At 45.3% G+C, this 13,650-nt stretch overlaps 1 pseudogene; it reads right to left on the reverse strand.

Annotated features, from left to right (window-relative positions):
- LOC108521725 (60S ribosomal protein L22 pseudogene) overlaps nucleotides 1-12,088 on the reverse strand; it is a 25,734-nt pseudogene extending 13,646 nt beyond the window's left edge.
- Nucleotides 12,089-13,650: the final 1,562 nt, after the last annotated feature.

Consider the following 13,650-nt stretch of genomic DNA (forward strand, 5'->3'; position numbering starts at 1 on the left):
AAAAAAAAAAAAAAAAGAAAAGAAAAGCATCCCAGCCCTCATGCATGCTTCTTAAAACCACCATGAATATGGACACTTCATCCAAAGAAAAGAAATTATAACACACGAAAAACCGCATGAAAGTCACTCACAGAGAAAACAAGTATCTTTGAGATTAAACAAGAAGAGAATGCAAAGAACGTAGTAGGAACATGAAATGGAATCGTTTTACCAAAACGATAGAATAATGTCTTTGAAGAGTTTTATAACAAACTGCAAGACATTTTCCTCTTTCTAGTTAGGGGCTTGTCAAAGTATCTGATAAGAACTACCTGGCATTTCAACTGAAGAATTCCCCCAAGTTACTAAAGCCAGGACCTTCTCGTGAGACAGTCTTCACCAAACACTCCACATAAACCACCCAGAACACACAAGTGCAAAGGGAAGTGAAGTCAATGTACTTTTTAGAAATGAACATATGCTAATCAGTCAATTTCTATTATGCTTAGATGCAGAGTAAGAAATGTCAATAGGAATGGTCCCACTTTTGTATCTGATTACACGACAAAGCCAGCAATATATTTAGAATCTTAGGCTTCTAAAGCTGAAAGGGAACTTAGAAGGCAACTCAGGCATTGTTGCAAAGAGTTTTGCTTTAATTTTCAAATTCTGCAGAGTACAGAATGGCTTCAGTTGTTTGTCCAGGAATACAGTCTGCAGTTCTCCAGTTCAAGTCCTTCCCACCACAAGGCAGCAGACCTTTCTGGTATGCTTGTGTCACCCCAGCTGCAGATTGCTCCATCTTATGAAGCAGCTTGAGAAAGTAATCTATCTATATTTGCAAGCTCACTAAATCAAGAAATAAATCAACCTATGGAAAGGCAGAGAAGTGGGTCTCAATGTGTGTGAAACCTTTGTTTTCTTAAGTCCAACAATACGATAAAAACCAAGTATGGTGGTAATCATTCAAGAATGAAGGTTGAAAAAAAAAAAAAAAGAATGAAGGCTGATGAGAGATGGTTTCCCAGAACTGCCTTTGTTGAGATTTTCTTTCTCCTCAGTTCCCTTCGTACTTTTTAGATCCTTTTGTGAAATAAAGATTTTCCACAATGGCTTAACATTGAGGTTTCTGTATCTGAAAATCATAGGAACTTTTTTCTTCAAAGTATTTGAACATTTATTTCAGATTGGATCTTTCCATGTGCTGTACACCAGAAGGGAGGGGGTGGTGGAAATAAATGGAAATATTGAAGAAGCACAGGAAATAATTGATAAATCGAGATTGTGGGAAGATAGAAGGACAAAGAATCGAAACACAAATCGTAGCAATTCCACTCCTATGTCTGTACCCAAGGAACGAAAGACTGGTACTCACAGGAATGCAGACAGATGAACGCAGCATCATTCACGATAAGCAAAAGGTGGGAACAGCCAAATGTCCATTGATGGATGAATGAATAAATCAATTATGGTGCAGTACACGGTTTCTTTTCTGGCATTTGTTAAAAATCGGATATCTGGTTGCTTATTTAGCTGAATCTCCCCATAGCCCACAGGATTCTTGAGGGCAATACCTTAACTACTTTAATTATCAACTACTTACTCAGCACTGAACACATATGGGTACTCACTGACATTGTGTTAGTTCCTTTGATGATTGTAGTCATTCCTATTTCACAAATCAACAGGAGAGAGAGAAAAAAGCATTCCTTGGGCCGGGTGTGTTGGCTCACACCTATAACCCAAGCACTTTGGGAGATTGGGGCAAGAGGATTGCTTGAGTCAGGAGTTTGAGACCAGCCTGGCCAATATGGTGAAACTCCGTCTCTACTAAAAGAAAGTATAAAAATTAGCCAGGTGTGGTGACATGCACCTGAATTCCAGCTACTCAGGAGGCTGAGGCAGGAGAATCGCTTGAACCCAGTAGGTGGAGGTTGCAGCAAACTGAGATCGAGCCACTGCACTCCAGCCTGGACAGCAGAGCAAGACTCTCTCTGAAAAAAATAAAAATAAAATAAAAAAGCATTCCTTGGTGTGGAAAGGTAGCGAAGAGGGCAGTCAAAGGAATTAACCAGAAAGTATGAGGAAGGAGGAAGATTAAGGGGATACGTACAGAGAGATGCGAAAAGGTAGAATTAATCAAAAGCTGAGTGATAAAGACAGAGGAAAAGTTAGCTGACCCTCCAATCAGCATCCGCCTACTCCCTGCCTGAACGCTGAGGGGTCCTCCCCTGGGAACCTTGTGGACAGCAGAAGAGCTCTCCCTGACCCGGCCTGGGGGCCTTGATCACTTCCATGCCCTCAGTTGCAATTTCCCATTTTTCTCTACAGAAGGGCTCTCATAGACCTCTTGACTTTTTCCCTCTGCCTGGAAATTCCCCCGCTCACTTTGCCCTTGGCCAGCTCATAAGATTCCTCCATCTCTTGGCACCCACACTGACCCTCCATGAAGCCCCACTGGTCCTCCCCAGGACACACTTAGGGTCTCTCCCGGGCCGGATCCAAGTTGTATAAGGTCTGAAGTATGAAAGAAAAGAATCCAAAATTACAAAGGAAAAATTAGGCATGAAAGCGAACATTTATCTAGAATGAGTATAAAATCATAACATATCACAATAACATCTCACAAATTCCACAGCTATTACAAAATCCACAGAAATAGTGACTGCCTCATATACCTCTATAATAGTTCTCTTTCCTCTACATTTTTGCTGCAAACGCTGATCTCTTCTTCATAAAACAATTTTCTACCTTTTATTTTCTATACAGAGGATAAAAAAAGATCCATTCTCTTTGCTCTAATAGTTTATGGTGATTTGCTTTAGCTTATAGACTGTTTGAAAACATGTCTTCCAGCTTCAAACTCAGTAGTGATGCTGTATAAGAGTTGAAGAGTGGGCCGGGTGCCGTGGCTCACGCCTGTAATCCCAGCACTTTGGGAGGCTGAGGTGGGCGGATCACTTGAGGTCAGGAGATCGAGATCAGCCTGGCCAACATAGAGAAATCCCGTCTCTACTAAAATACAAAATTAGCCAGGCGTGGTGGCAGGTACCTGTAATCTCAGCTACTTGGTGGAGGCTGAGGCAGGAGAATGGCTTGAACCCAGGAGGCAGAGGTTGCAGTGAGCCGAGATCGTGCCATTGCACTCCAGCCTGGGGACAAGAGCAAGACTTCGTCTCAAAAAAAAAAAAAAAAAAAAAAAGAGTTGAAGACTGCTCCCACATCTGCAGAAGCCTCTCTCAAGTTTTCCCACAACCAAATCCTCTGCTTACAAAGTGACAAGTCTGATAATTTGAAGGACATTCCACAGACTAGCTTCTGGCTTCATCCATCTAAATCATGTTTCTCCTCCATTGTTCACCTAGCTCTGGTGCCCAGAGCTAGAAGACGTATTTAAATTGTGGTATAGCCTCTGATCATGAAGCTTTATGTCACAGCATTGCTGAGTCAGAAAGGTGGGTGATAGGAGTATTTCTGGAAGCTGCTCCTATACAAGGAAGCCTGACAACAGCTTAACCATGAACCCACAAAAATATCTCAGTAAACCCAGGGGCCAGGCACGACGGCTCATGCCTGTATTCTCAGTACTTTGGGAGGCCGAAGTGGGCCAGTCTTCTGAGGTCGGGAGTTCGAGACCAGCCTGACCAACATGGAGAAACCCCGTCTCTACTAAAAATACAAAATTAGCCAGGTGTGGTGGTGCATGCCTGTAATCCTAGCTACTCAGGAGGCTGAGGCAGGAGAATTGCTTGAACTCGGGAGGCGGAGGTTGCAGTGAGCTGAGATCGCATCATTGCACTCCAGCCTGGGCGACAAGAGCAAAACTCCATCTAAAAAAAAAACCTCGCTAAACCCAAACAAATTCTATCCCCAACTCAACCCTACCTAAGCCAGTTCCAAAGACACCTTCTCCTGCTTCCATGTCCCCCAATAGCAGGAGGATATGACAGCAAATGTTAGTGTAGAAGACAAGTGTAATCTTAACTGATTCCTTCAAAATGGGTTACTCCTGTAAATTTTATAAAAATCTGTGACCATAGGCCAGGGATGGTGGCTAAGACCTATAATTCCAGCAATTTGGGAGGCTGAGGAGGAAGGATTACTTGAGGCCAGGAGTTTGAGACCAGTCTTGGCAACACAGCAAAACACAGTCTGTACAAAAAATACAAAACTTAGCCAGGAATGATGGTGTGCGCCTGTTATCCCAGCTACTCAGGAGGCTGAAACGAGAAGATCGCTTGACCCCAGGAGTTTCAGGCTGCAGTGAGCTGTGATCGCCACTGCACTCCAGCCTGGGTGACAGACCAAGATCCTGTGTCTGAAAAAAATATGTGTGTGTGTGTGTGTGTGTGTGTGTGTGTGTATGTTATATGCACATGTATATGGCCTCAGAAGGAACCCATGCAAATGAGGAGGCCCTGAAGTTCTGGCCTTCATAGCTTCAAGATCAATATGCCTTGGGTTCCTTTCCTGCTCCTCGCCATGCTCCTGGGCATACTTTTGTTATGACACAGTCACTGTGTAATTATAATCACTTGTTTGTTTCCTCACAGAGTTGTGACCCCATGAAGGCAGGAACCCTATTTATTGTATTGGTATCTCCAGCATCTAGCAAGATGCCTTGTGCACAGCAGTTAACCGATAAAAAGTGGTTGAATGAATGAATGAAGTACATTGGTACTGAAGGTAAAGGTGTGTGATCTGAGAATCTCTCTCCACGATGGCCACCAGGAGGAGCTGTTGGGTGGCTCTGGATGGTTGGTAGGTGGGATGGGGGAGAAAGGGGTAGAGAGAGAGTATGCAATTGGTAATTCTTCAACAGGATACTTGAAATCAGGTTTTTGTAGCTCTGGACACAAGAAAGGCAACATGGGCCTTGTACCATCAAGCAAAGCAAGTCAAGAAATGGAAGTTGGAAAAAAAAGAAAAAAGAAAAAACAATCATCTCTGCTTTGGGGAATCACTGAATTGGTAAACCACCCCCATTTTCAACTTTTCTATGGCCTGAGCCTTTGATGACGGCTAACATCAAATTGGGAGTATTCTGGAAACACCACGCCCAGGTCTGCGCCTTATATTTATAGAGCTTTTAGCACAAAGGCATTTTCTTCAAAGCACTTTAAGAGCTGGGCACGCCCTGTCACACACATGAGCTCCATGAAAGGAATTGCAACTTCACAGCAGCCCCAAGGCCTGAGCTGGCAAACAGGAATGCTTTGGAATCCACTCCCTGGCCACAGGCGAGCAGCCCAGTTTGAAACTAGCGGGAAGAATGACATCAGGTGGGACCAGCCAAATCCCTGCTGAGGGGCCCGACCTATATTTCTGGAAGGAAACCTTCATTTTGATTATCATTGACCATGCACTAGACACATACTTTATCTCCTTTAATCCTAACATTACCCCTATTGTGCAAATGAAGAAACTCCATGGCAAAGAGAAGCAAAATAACTGACTTCAGGACGATCACCAGTAAGAGCCAAAGCCAAGATTGAAGCTCATCCCTCTCTACAATCATGTGTCTTTTGCTGCCGTCCTAATACATGACCTAAATGTACCAGAGAGAGAGGCTGACTTTAAGATCAAATGAGCCCAACATGGTTCTGGGTAGACTGTACTGCCTGCTTGACTTTGAGACCACCGTAACGGCCTCAGCGTAATTCAAAAGCAGGCCCAAGTCTAGGAGTGGTGACTCACACCTGTAGTCCCAGCACTTTGGGAGGCCAAGGTGGAAGGGGTGGCTTCAGCCCAGAAGTTCAAGACCAGCCTGGGCAACACAACTCTTTCTTTATTAAAAATACAAAAACTAGCTGGGTGTTGTGGCACATGCCTATAATCCCAGCTACTTGAGAGGCTAAGGTGGGAGTATCACCCAAACCTGGGGGGATCAAGGCTGCGGTGAGCCATGATCATGCCACTGCACTCCAGTCTGCAAAAACAGAGTGAGACCCTATCTCAGAAAAAAACAATCAAACAAAACAACAACAACACAACAAAAAAAAAAAGCAGGGCCACAAGAAGAAGGTCATCAAAGCCCACATTTTAGTCCATCAGTCAAGCCTTCTGGGTTCCCCATGAATCCCTGTTCTGGTTGTGGAGGGGATGATACGTGTCATGTGTTGTCACAGCCAACCACAGCAAGAAGGGCTCCAATTCCTTGTTGTCATTTTCCCCAGCTTCAGTCCCCTCACTGAGAAAAACCAAGGCAAATCGCTTCCAAGAGGCCAGCCCAACAGGATAGCACTAACTCCCCTAGTTAAAAATGTCTCACACCCAGAAAGCCTCTTGTACACATTGGGATTCTGGAAAAATGTCAAAACACCACACACAATCTCTTTACCTGGAATACAAGAGTGTCCAAGTCAGGGCATTCATAGTGCCACCAGAGCAGTCTCCAATATCATGTATAGTTCCCAAGACAATTCCATTTACCATGGAAACCTCAGTTATTTTCTTCCAATAACTCCTCCTCTTAGAAAGAGCACAGATTCAAGTTCCAACTCTGCCTCCTACTAGCTGTCTGACCTGGGCAAGTTTCTTAACTTTGTCATCTGTAAAGTTGAGATAATATTGTTTACCTCACAGATGGTTATGCAAATGATGAAACAAATGACAGAAAGGTTAGGTCTGTCAGATGATAATGATATTTAAATATGTTTTCACTACTCTTAGTGACATTATCTTGGGCCACGTCTCTAGTCCTGCATCAGTGATTTGTCTTTTGTTTTTGTTGCTGCTTTTTGGAGACAGAGTCTTGCTCGGTTGCCCAGTCTGGAGTGCAGTGACATGCTCACTGCCCGCTGCAGCCTCAACCACCCAGGCTCAAGTGATCCTCCTCTTTCAGCCTCTCAGGTAGTTGGACTGCAGGCATGCACCGCCACACCCAGCTAATTTCTGTAGAGACAAAGTTTTGCCATGTTGCCCAGGCTGATCACGAGCTCCTGAGCTCAAGTGATCTGCCCACATCAGCCCTCCAAAGTGCTGGGATTACAGGTATGAGCCACCATGCCCGGCCCCTGATACGCTTTTATTTAGCACCTATTGTGTATGGACTCTGTCTATGAACTTATAGTGCAGTCAGAGACACTGAGGAACAGGTTAGTGTGAGACTGTGTGTATGAAATAAAAAGAATTGGAAAACAGGAAGACCAGATAAATAAAATAGAAGGAAAGTTCCACTAGAGAGGTGACACTTTAACTGGGCTTCCAGGTATAGTATTTCAGTAGGATAAACTTACCAGACTAGGGAAGAAGGTGCATGTTGGGAATTGCCAGGAGGCTGCAGGCCTGGTGAGTTCTTACTTCAGAAGATGGGGACTTTTGTTCATTCAGAGTGAAACGGCCAGTGAGCATGTATAAAGTGTTGACCACTACTGATTTGTAGTGTTTGGTGATATCTGTGGTGTTCATACTTCCACCACAGCTGATTTCCACCAATAAAGCTGAAAGCAGGCAGGGTACGGTGGCTCACACCAGTAATCCCAGTGCTTTGGGAGGCTGAGGTGGGAGGACTGCTTGAGCCCGGGAGTTCAAGACCAGACTGGGCAACATAGTGAGATCCCATTTTTACAAAATACAAAATAAAAAGTAATCAGGCATGGTGGCATACACCCGTGGTGCTAGCTACCTGAGAGGCTGAGGCGTGAGGATCACTTGAGCCCATGAGTTCGAGGCTGCAGTGAGCCCTGATTGTACCACTGTACTCTAACAGCCTGGAGAGAGAGCAAGACCTTATCTCCAAAAAAATAAATGAATAAACAAAAAGAATGAAAGCAGAGTTGGGGAGAGATGTTCAGCAGCCTGGCATCGCACAGTATTCCCACCATGTGAATACAATACAGGTCAATGGCCTCCATAAAGTGGAGTAAAATCAGGAAGTGTTGACTTCTAAATATCTATTACTTTGGTTTTTGACATAATTTAGTAATAAGTTTATATTGTTTAATTTTTAGTAATGGATGCATTTAACAACTGACTTGCAGAATTCCTGGAAACCTCACATTCGGCACAGGTGATGTAATGAGCTGGCTCTGGCACACCACTGAGGCAGCTGTAAACATCCAGGAAAGAGATGCTCATGGCATGCACCAGGATGTGAGTTGGGAGGTGATCAAAAAAGGAAGGATTTGGGATATATGTGTGTCTGTGTGTCTGTGTGTGTGTGTGTGTATGTGTTTTGAGACAGAGTCTTGCTCTGTTGTTTGGCTGGAGTGCAGTGGCACGATCTCGGCTCACTGCAACCTCTGCCTCCCAGGTTCAAGCAATTCTCGTGCCTCAGCCTCCCGAGTAGCTGGCATTACAGCTGCCCGCCACCACCCCCGGCTGATTTTTGTATTCTTAGTAGGGATAGGATTTTGTTATGTTGGCCAGGCTGGTCTCAAACTCCTGACCCCAAGTGATCCACCCACCTCGGCCTCCCAAATCGATGGGATTACAGGTGTGAGCCACCATGCCCGGCCGGATTTTGGATATATTATGAAGATAGAGCAGGGAGGATTTGCCAGCAGCCTGCATATGGGATGGGGAGGAGGAGAGAACTCAAAGGTGACTCACGGGATCTTATTTGTCTCACTCCCTGCCTCGGCTCCCCAGGTCTTGTGGGGAACAAGTTTCTCTTTTCCTTCATGTGTGTCAAATCTTCCTTCTTCCTAAAATTAGCTCCAGCTCTACACTACAGGAGGCTTTGTGTCTTTTTCCTTTACACAGGAAGGGTTTTGAAAAAATTCCTGCTTTCCACCAAGGCATGTTTCTAAAACTATTATTTTATTTGTGTAAAACAACATCCTTATTTTATTTAAATATATATGGGAGAAGAAAGAGAGAGAGAGAGATGTGAGGGGAAAGAAAGTGAAGGGGAAAAGGAGAAGTAGGAAGAAGAAGGGGAAGAGAATAAGGAAGGAGAAAGGAGGAAAAAGAGGAAGGGGAGGAGGATGAAGAGGAAAGGAAAGAAGAGGAGGAAAGGAAGAGGAGGAGGAAAGGCATGCTGGAATGGAGGGAAAGCAGGCATTCCCCGGAGGCCCAGGACAGCAGCCAGGATGTATAAGCTCCAAGCCAGGAATGGGCCCTTTCACACTGGACTCTATATTCTCCTACATAATTTAAATCTGTTACAACAAGGATGTATTGGTATTTGAATAATAAAAATCTGTGGCCGGGCATGTGGCTCACGCCTGTAATCCCAGCACTTTGGGAGGCCGAGGCGGGCAGATGACTTGAGGTCAGGAGTTTGAGACCAGCCTGGGCAACATGGAGAAACCCCATCTCTCCTAAAAATATAAAAAATTAGACAGGTGTGGCGGAGGGTACCTATAGTCCCAGCTACTTGGGAGACTGAGGCACGAGAATTTCTTGAACCTGGGAGGCGGAGGTTGTAGTGAGTCGAGATCATGCCACTGTACTCACTGCACTCCAGTCTGAGCAACAGAGCAAGACTCTGTCTGAAATTAAAAAAAAAAAAAAAAAAAAACTAAACTAAACTAAAGAAAGAGAGGGTGTCAAAAATAAAATATATGGTCACTACATTCAGCTTTAAAGGAGGAAGAGATAAAGTCTTCTGAGGAGGAGGAGGGCCTGGCAGTGAAAGACGGGTCAGCAATGGTCCCTGAGCAGGCAGCATGGTGTCAGGTGTCAGGCATGGGACAGGAAGTCAGAAGACCCAAGTTCTACTCCAAAAGTCTCCTAGGCTGGAGAAACCCTTTAACAGTTTCTGCTTTGGGTGAGGAAATGCTCCTATGTAAAGTGGAAATAAAAAACGCCACTTATAGCAGGGAATGGTGTCATGTACCTACAGTCCCAGCACTTTGGGAGGCTGATGTGGGAGGATCACTTGAGCTCAGGAGTTTGAGACCAGCCTGGACAACAGAGTAAGACCATGTCGAAAATAAACAAACAACAACAACAAAAAACACTTTCATGCCTCAGGTCATTGTATTGTGATGAGGATCACACGAGAGGACAAAAATAAAAATTATGGAAGTCTTTGGAGAAGGATTATGCACTTTACACACATGAGCTTTTACAGTGAATTGCTTGGGAGGTTGCCAAGAATTTGTACAAAGAAACATGAACATCTTTTAAGGAAAATCCCAATGATAGTTCTTCATGTAATAGGGGTAGGACCGTTCCTCAGACTGGATGGAATCACCTAGACACATCAGTGGCCTTTGAGTAAGTCTTGAATCAATGTGATCTTTAGTCATTCTGACTCAGCGGACTTGACTTGGTACTTGACACACCTGATGGAAAATAATTAGAGAAGATTTATCCATGGTCTAACGGAGAAAAGGAAGCTAAAATGATAATTTGAAGCTGGAAAACATTGATCGGCTTTCTCTCCCTTTTCAAAGGCTCCTCCCCGGAGCTTACTTCTTGGAGGACTGGATGGCAGGTGGAGATGGTGAATGGGGTCCTGGCCCACCTGGCAGAGCACTTAAATGGTCAGGGAGCATCGGCCCCCTTTGCTGGAGTCAGCGGAGTGTCCTTCAGCTCTCAGCGCTGCTGTGGGCTTTGAGCGCCCATGTGGCTCTCAGACGAGACATCTATTGACAACCTCAAAGGGCTCCTGCACTGATCAATAACAGCATGCCTCCCCTGCCTTCAGCTAAAAGCTAAAGAGACGGGCTGGTGCATATATGATCACTAGAATTTAATTATATATCACATTGATTTTTAATTAGAACTGTAGTGAGGACCTCATCTAAAAAAAAATATTCCAACAGGCAAATGGGTTTTACTCAATTTATCAAATAACTTGAAATGCACTGCTCCTTCTCACTTTTAAGCCTCTTGATGAGAAGGAAACCTGCTACGCAAACTCTGCCACGAGGTGAAGACCTTGAAACCTGCTAGCACGTCTCGAAAATTTTTATTCAAGTTCTGTATTTTGGCATGTAAGCCAGACACCTGGAGAAGCAATGACAAGGGGCTTCCGTGTTATTTATAACTAAGTCCAATTAACACTGGAAAAGCTCCCATTGGCTCTGATCCTGTCTAATCTCTTTGAGAAGTAGGTCCAGTGACATAGTCTGGCTCTACAATCAGGTCTAGCACCACAGCTTGCCTCATTTGACCCCTGTTTTCTAGCAGAGCTAGGATGCCTCAAAGCTCCCCATGCACCTTCATTTGATTTTTCAAGGCTGCAAGGCAAGAACTTTGCAAGCTGGAGGTAGACTATGGACCCAGAGCCACAACTTCATCCTTCAAAAAGGCCCTATTGGTGCTCACACTTGCAGAGAGGGCCTGAGAGACACGGGCGTTGTCCTCCAGAATCTCCAGGTTTCTCTTCAAAGTTGCTCTGGGACCTAATGGAGTCACACAAGCTGGCTAGTTGCTCACTGTGCAAGGAAGAGGAGGCTCAGATGTCAGCACCAGTCAGTACTGCTGACCAAGGCACATCCAGTCACACAGTGTGGCCAGGATTCCCTCCAGCAAGAAGCCTAATGAATGTGATCTATAGTCGCAAGAATATTAGTGTTACCTACATCCCAGGCACTGTGCTAAACTCTTTGCACAGCTTGTCTTCTTTATCCATAGTTCAGAACTGTGAGATAGATCTTCATTTTGCAGATAAGAAAACAATGACTTAGGCCAGGCGCTATGGCTCACTCCTGTAATCCCAGCACTTTGGGAGGCCGAGGTGGGTGGATCACCTGAGGTTGAGAGTTCGAGACCAGCCTGACCAATGTGGTGAAATTCTGTCTGTACTAAAAATACAAAATTAGCCGGGCATGGTGGCGCATGCCTGTAATCCTAGCTACGTGGGAGGCTGAGGCAGGAGAATCGCTTGAACCCGGGAGGCGGAGGTTGCGGTGAGCCGAGATCACACTATTGCACTCCAGCCTGGGCAACAAGAGCAAAATTCCATCTCAAAAAAAGCAAAAGAAAAGAAAAGAAAAGAAAATCAAGACTTAGAGGGTGTGAGCAGTCTGCCCAAGTTCACACAGGTGGCAGCGCTAGGACTCGAGCTGCAAAGCTTTTGCTCTTATCCCCTCTTCTTTCCCGTCTCCTGCATCACCGGGTGTGTTCTGCCAGGCACGGTCCGCCACCTCCTCACACCTGCCAAGAACAGCCGCAGGAACACGGCCAGCGGTGGTGAGAACAGAGCAGCCATTTCCGCACTTCCTCTCTGCTCACGCATCCCCTGAGCCCAGTCCGGTTCACTGCCCCACTTTCCTCATGGTGACTCATGCTATATTGACATGAGAAAAACTGCCCTGCCTCCAAGCCTTTTCTTGGGCCCGTTCTCTGCCCAAAATTTCCTTCTTTCTCCTCTCCACTAATTCATTCAATTCATCGAATATTTACTGAGCTTCTACTGCATGCCCGGCACCATGCTACATGCCAGGAGTCTCAGACTAAAACATGATAGGCCATTGTCCTCACCCTAGCCAGGTAAACAGACTACTAGAAACAATGAGAGAAGCCCTATGACAGACACAAGCAAAGGTAGACACTAAATAATATGGGAGAGATGGGCATGGATGGTTTCCTAAAAGACACCCATCCTTCTGAGCCCAGCCCAAATCCCATCTCTCGCTGTTATCATCTCCTTTTCTCCACTTCTCATTCACCTCTCCCAGCCTTCCCCATGCTACGTTGTGTCTCCTTTCTCATCCATCTGTCTTATTTAACACCACGGGCAGACTAGTTCCAGACAAAAGAAACATTCTATAATTCTAAATCCTTCCAAGTACACAGAGTATCGCTTCATACACAGAAGACTAAATGAAGACTTGAAGTATAATCAACACACCCTCTCCAGACCAAATCTTAGTCTCAGAAATCCCAGTACAGGTCATAACATACTGTAATCCCTCCATCTGGCCTGGACAACTACTAACCTGTGTCCATCATTCTTTGGAATGAGCTCCTCTGCAGAGAAAAGATGAACACGTCTACTTCCCTGAAATCTGAGTACCAGGGAAACAACAGGTGTGATGGAGGCTGAATACTGGCTTCCCAAGAGGCCCACATGCTAATCCCTGGCATCTATGAGCACCACCTTAGAAAGCAAAGTCTGCAGATATGATAAAGTCAAGCATCATAAAATGAAGAGATTATTCCAGATTATCTGGGTGGGCCCTACATGCAATAAAAAGTGTTCTAAGGGCCGGGCGCGGTGGTTCACGCCTGGAATCCCAGCACTTTGGGAGGCTGAGGCAGGCAGATCACCTGAGGTCGGGAGTTTGAGACCAGCCTGACCAACATGGAGAAACCCCAACTCTACTAAAAATACAAAATTAGCCAGGCTTGGTGGCGCATGCCTGGAGTCCCAGCTACTCTGGAGGCTAAGGCAGAAGAATCGCTTGAACCCGGGAGGCAGAGGTTGCGGTGGGCCGAGATCCCGCCGGGCCAAGATCCTGCCATTGTCTTCCAGCCTGGACAACAAGAGTGAAACCCTGTCTCAAAAAAAAAGGTTCTAAGAAGGATGCAGGGGGAGATTTCAGGCAGAAGAGGACAAGGTGGTGCGACCATGGAGGCAGAGATTGGAGTATGCAGTAATGCATCCACATGCCAAGGAATTCCGGCAGCCCTGCCAACTTCGATTTTGGCCAACAAGGACAGATTTTGGACTTCTGATCTCCTAAGCTACAAGAGAATAAACTTGGGTTGTTCTGAGCCGCCAGGTGTGTGGTGGTGTGTTACAGCTGTCGTAGGAAACAATACAATTGC

Source organism: Rhinopithecus bieti, unplaced genomic scaffold, assembly GCF_001698545.2.
Source record: "Rhinopithecus bieti isolate Rb0 unplaced genomic scaffold, ASM169854v2 scaffold_58095, whole genome shotgun sequence".
Lineage (NCBI taxonomy): Eukaryota > Metazoa > Chordata > Mammalia > Primates > Cercopithecidae > Rhinopithecus > Rhinopithecus bieti.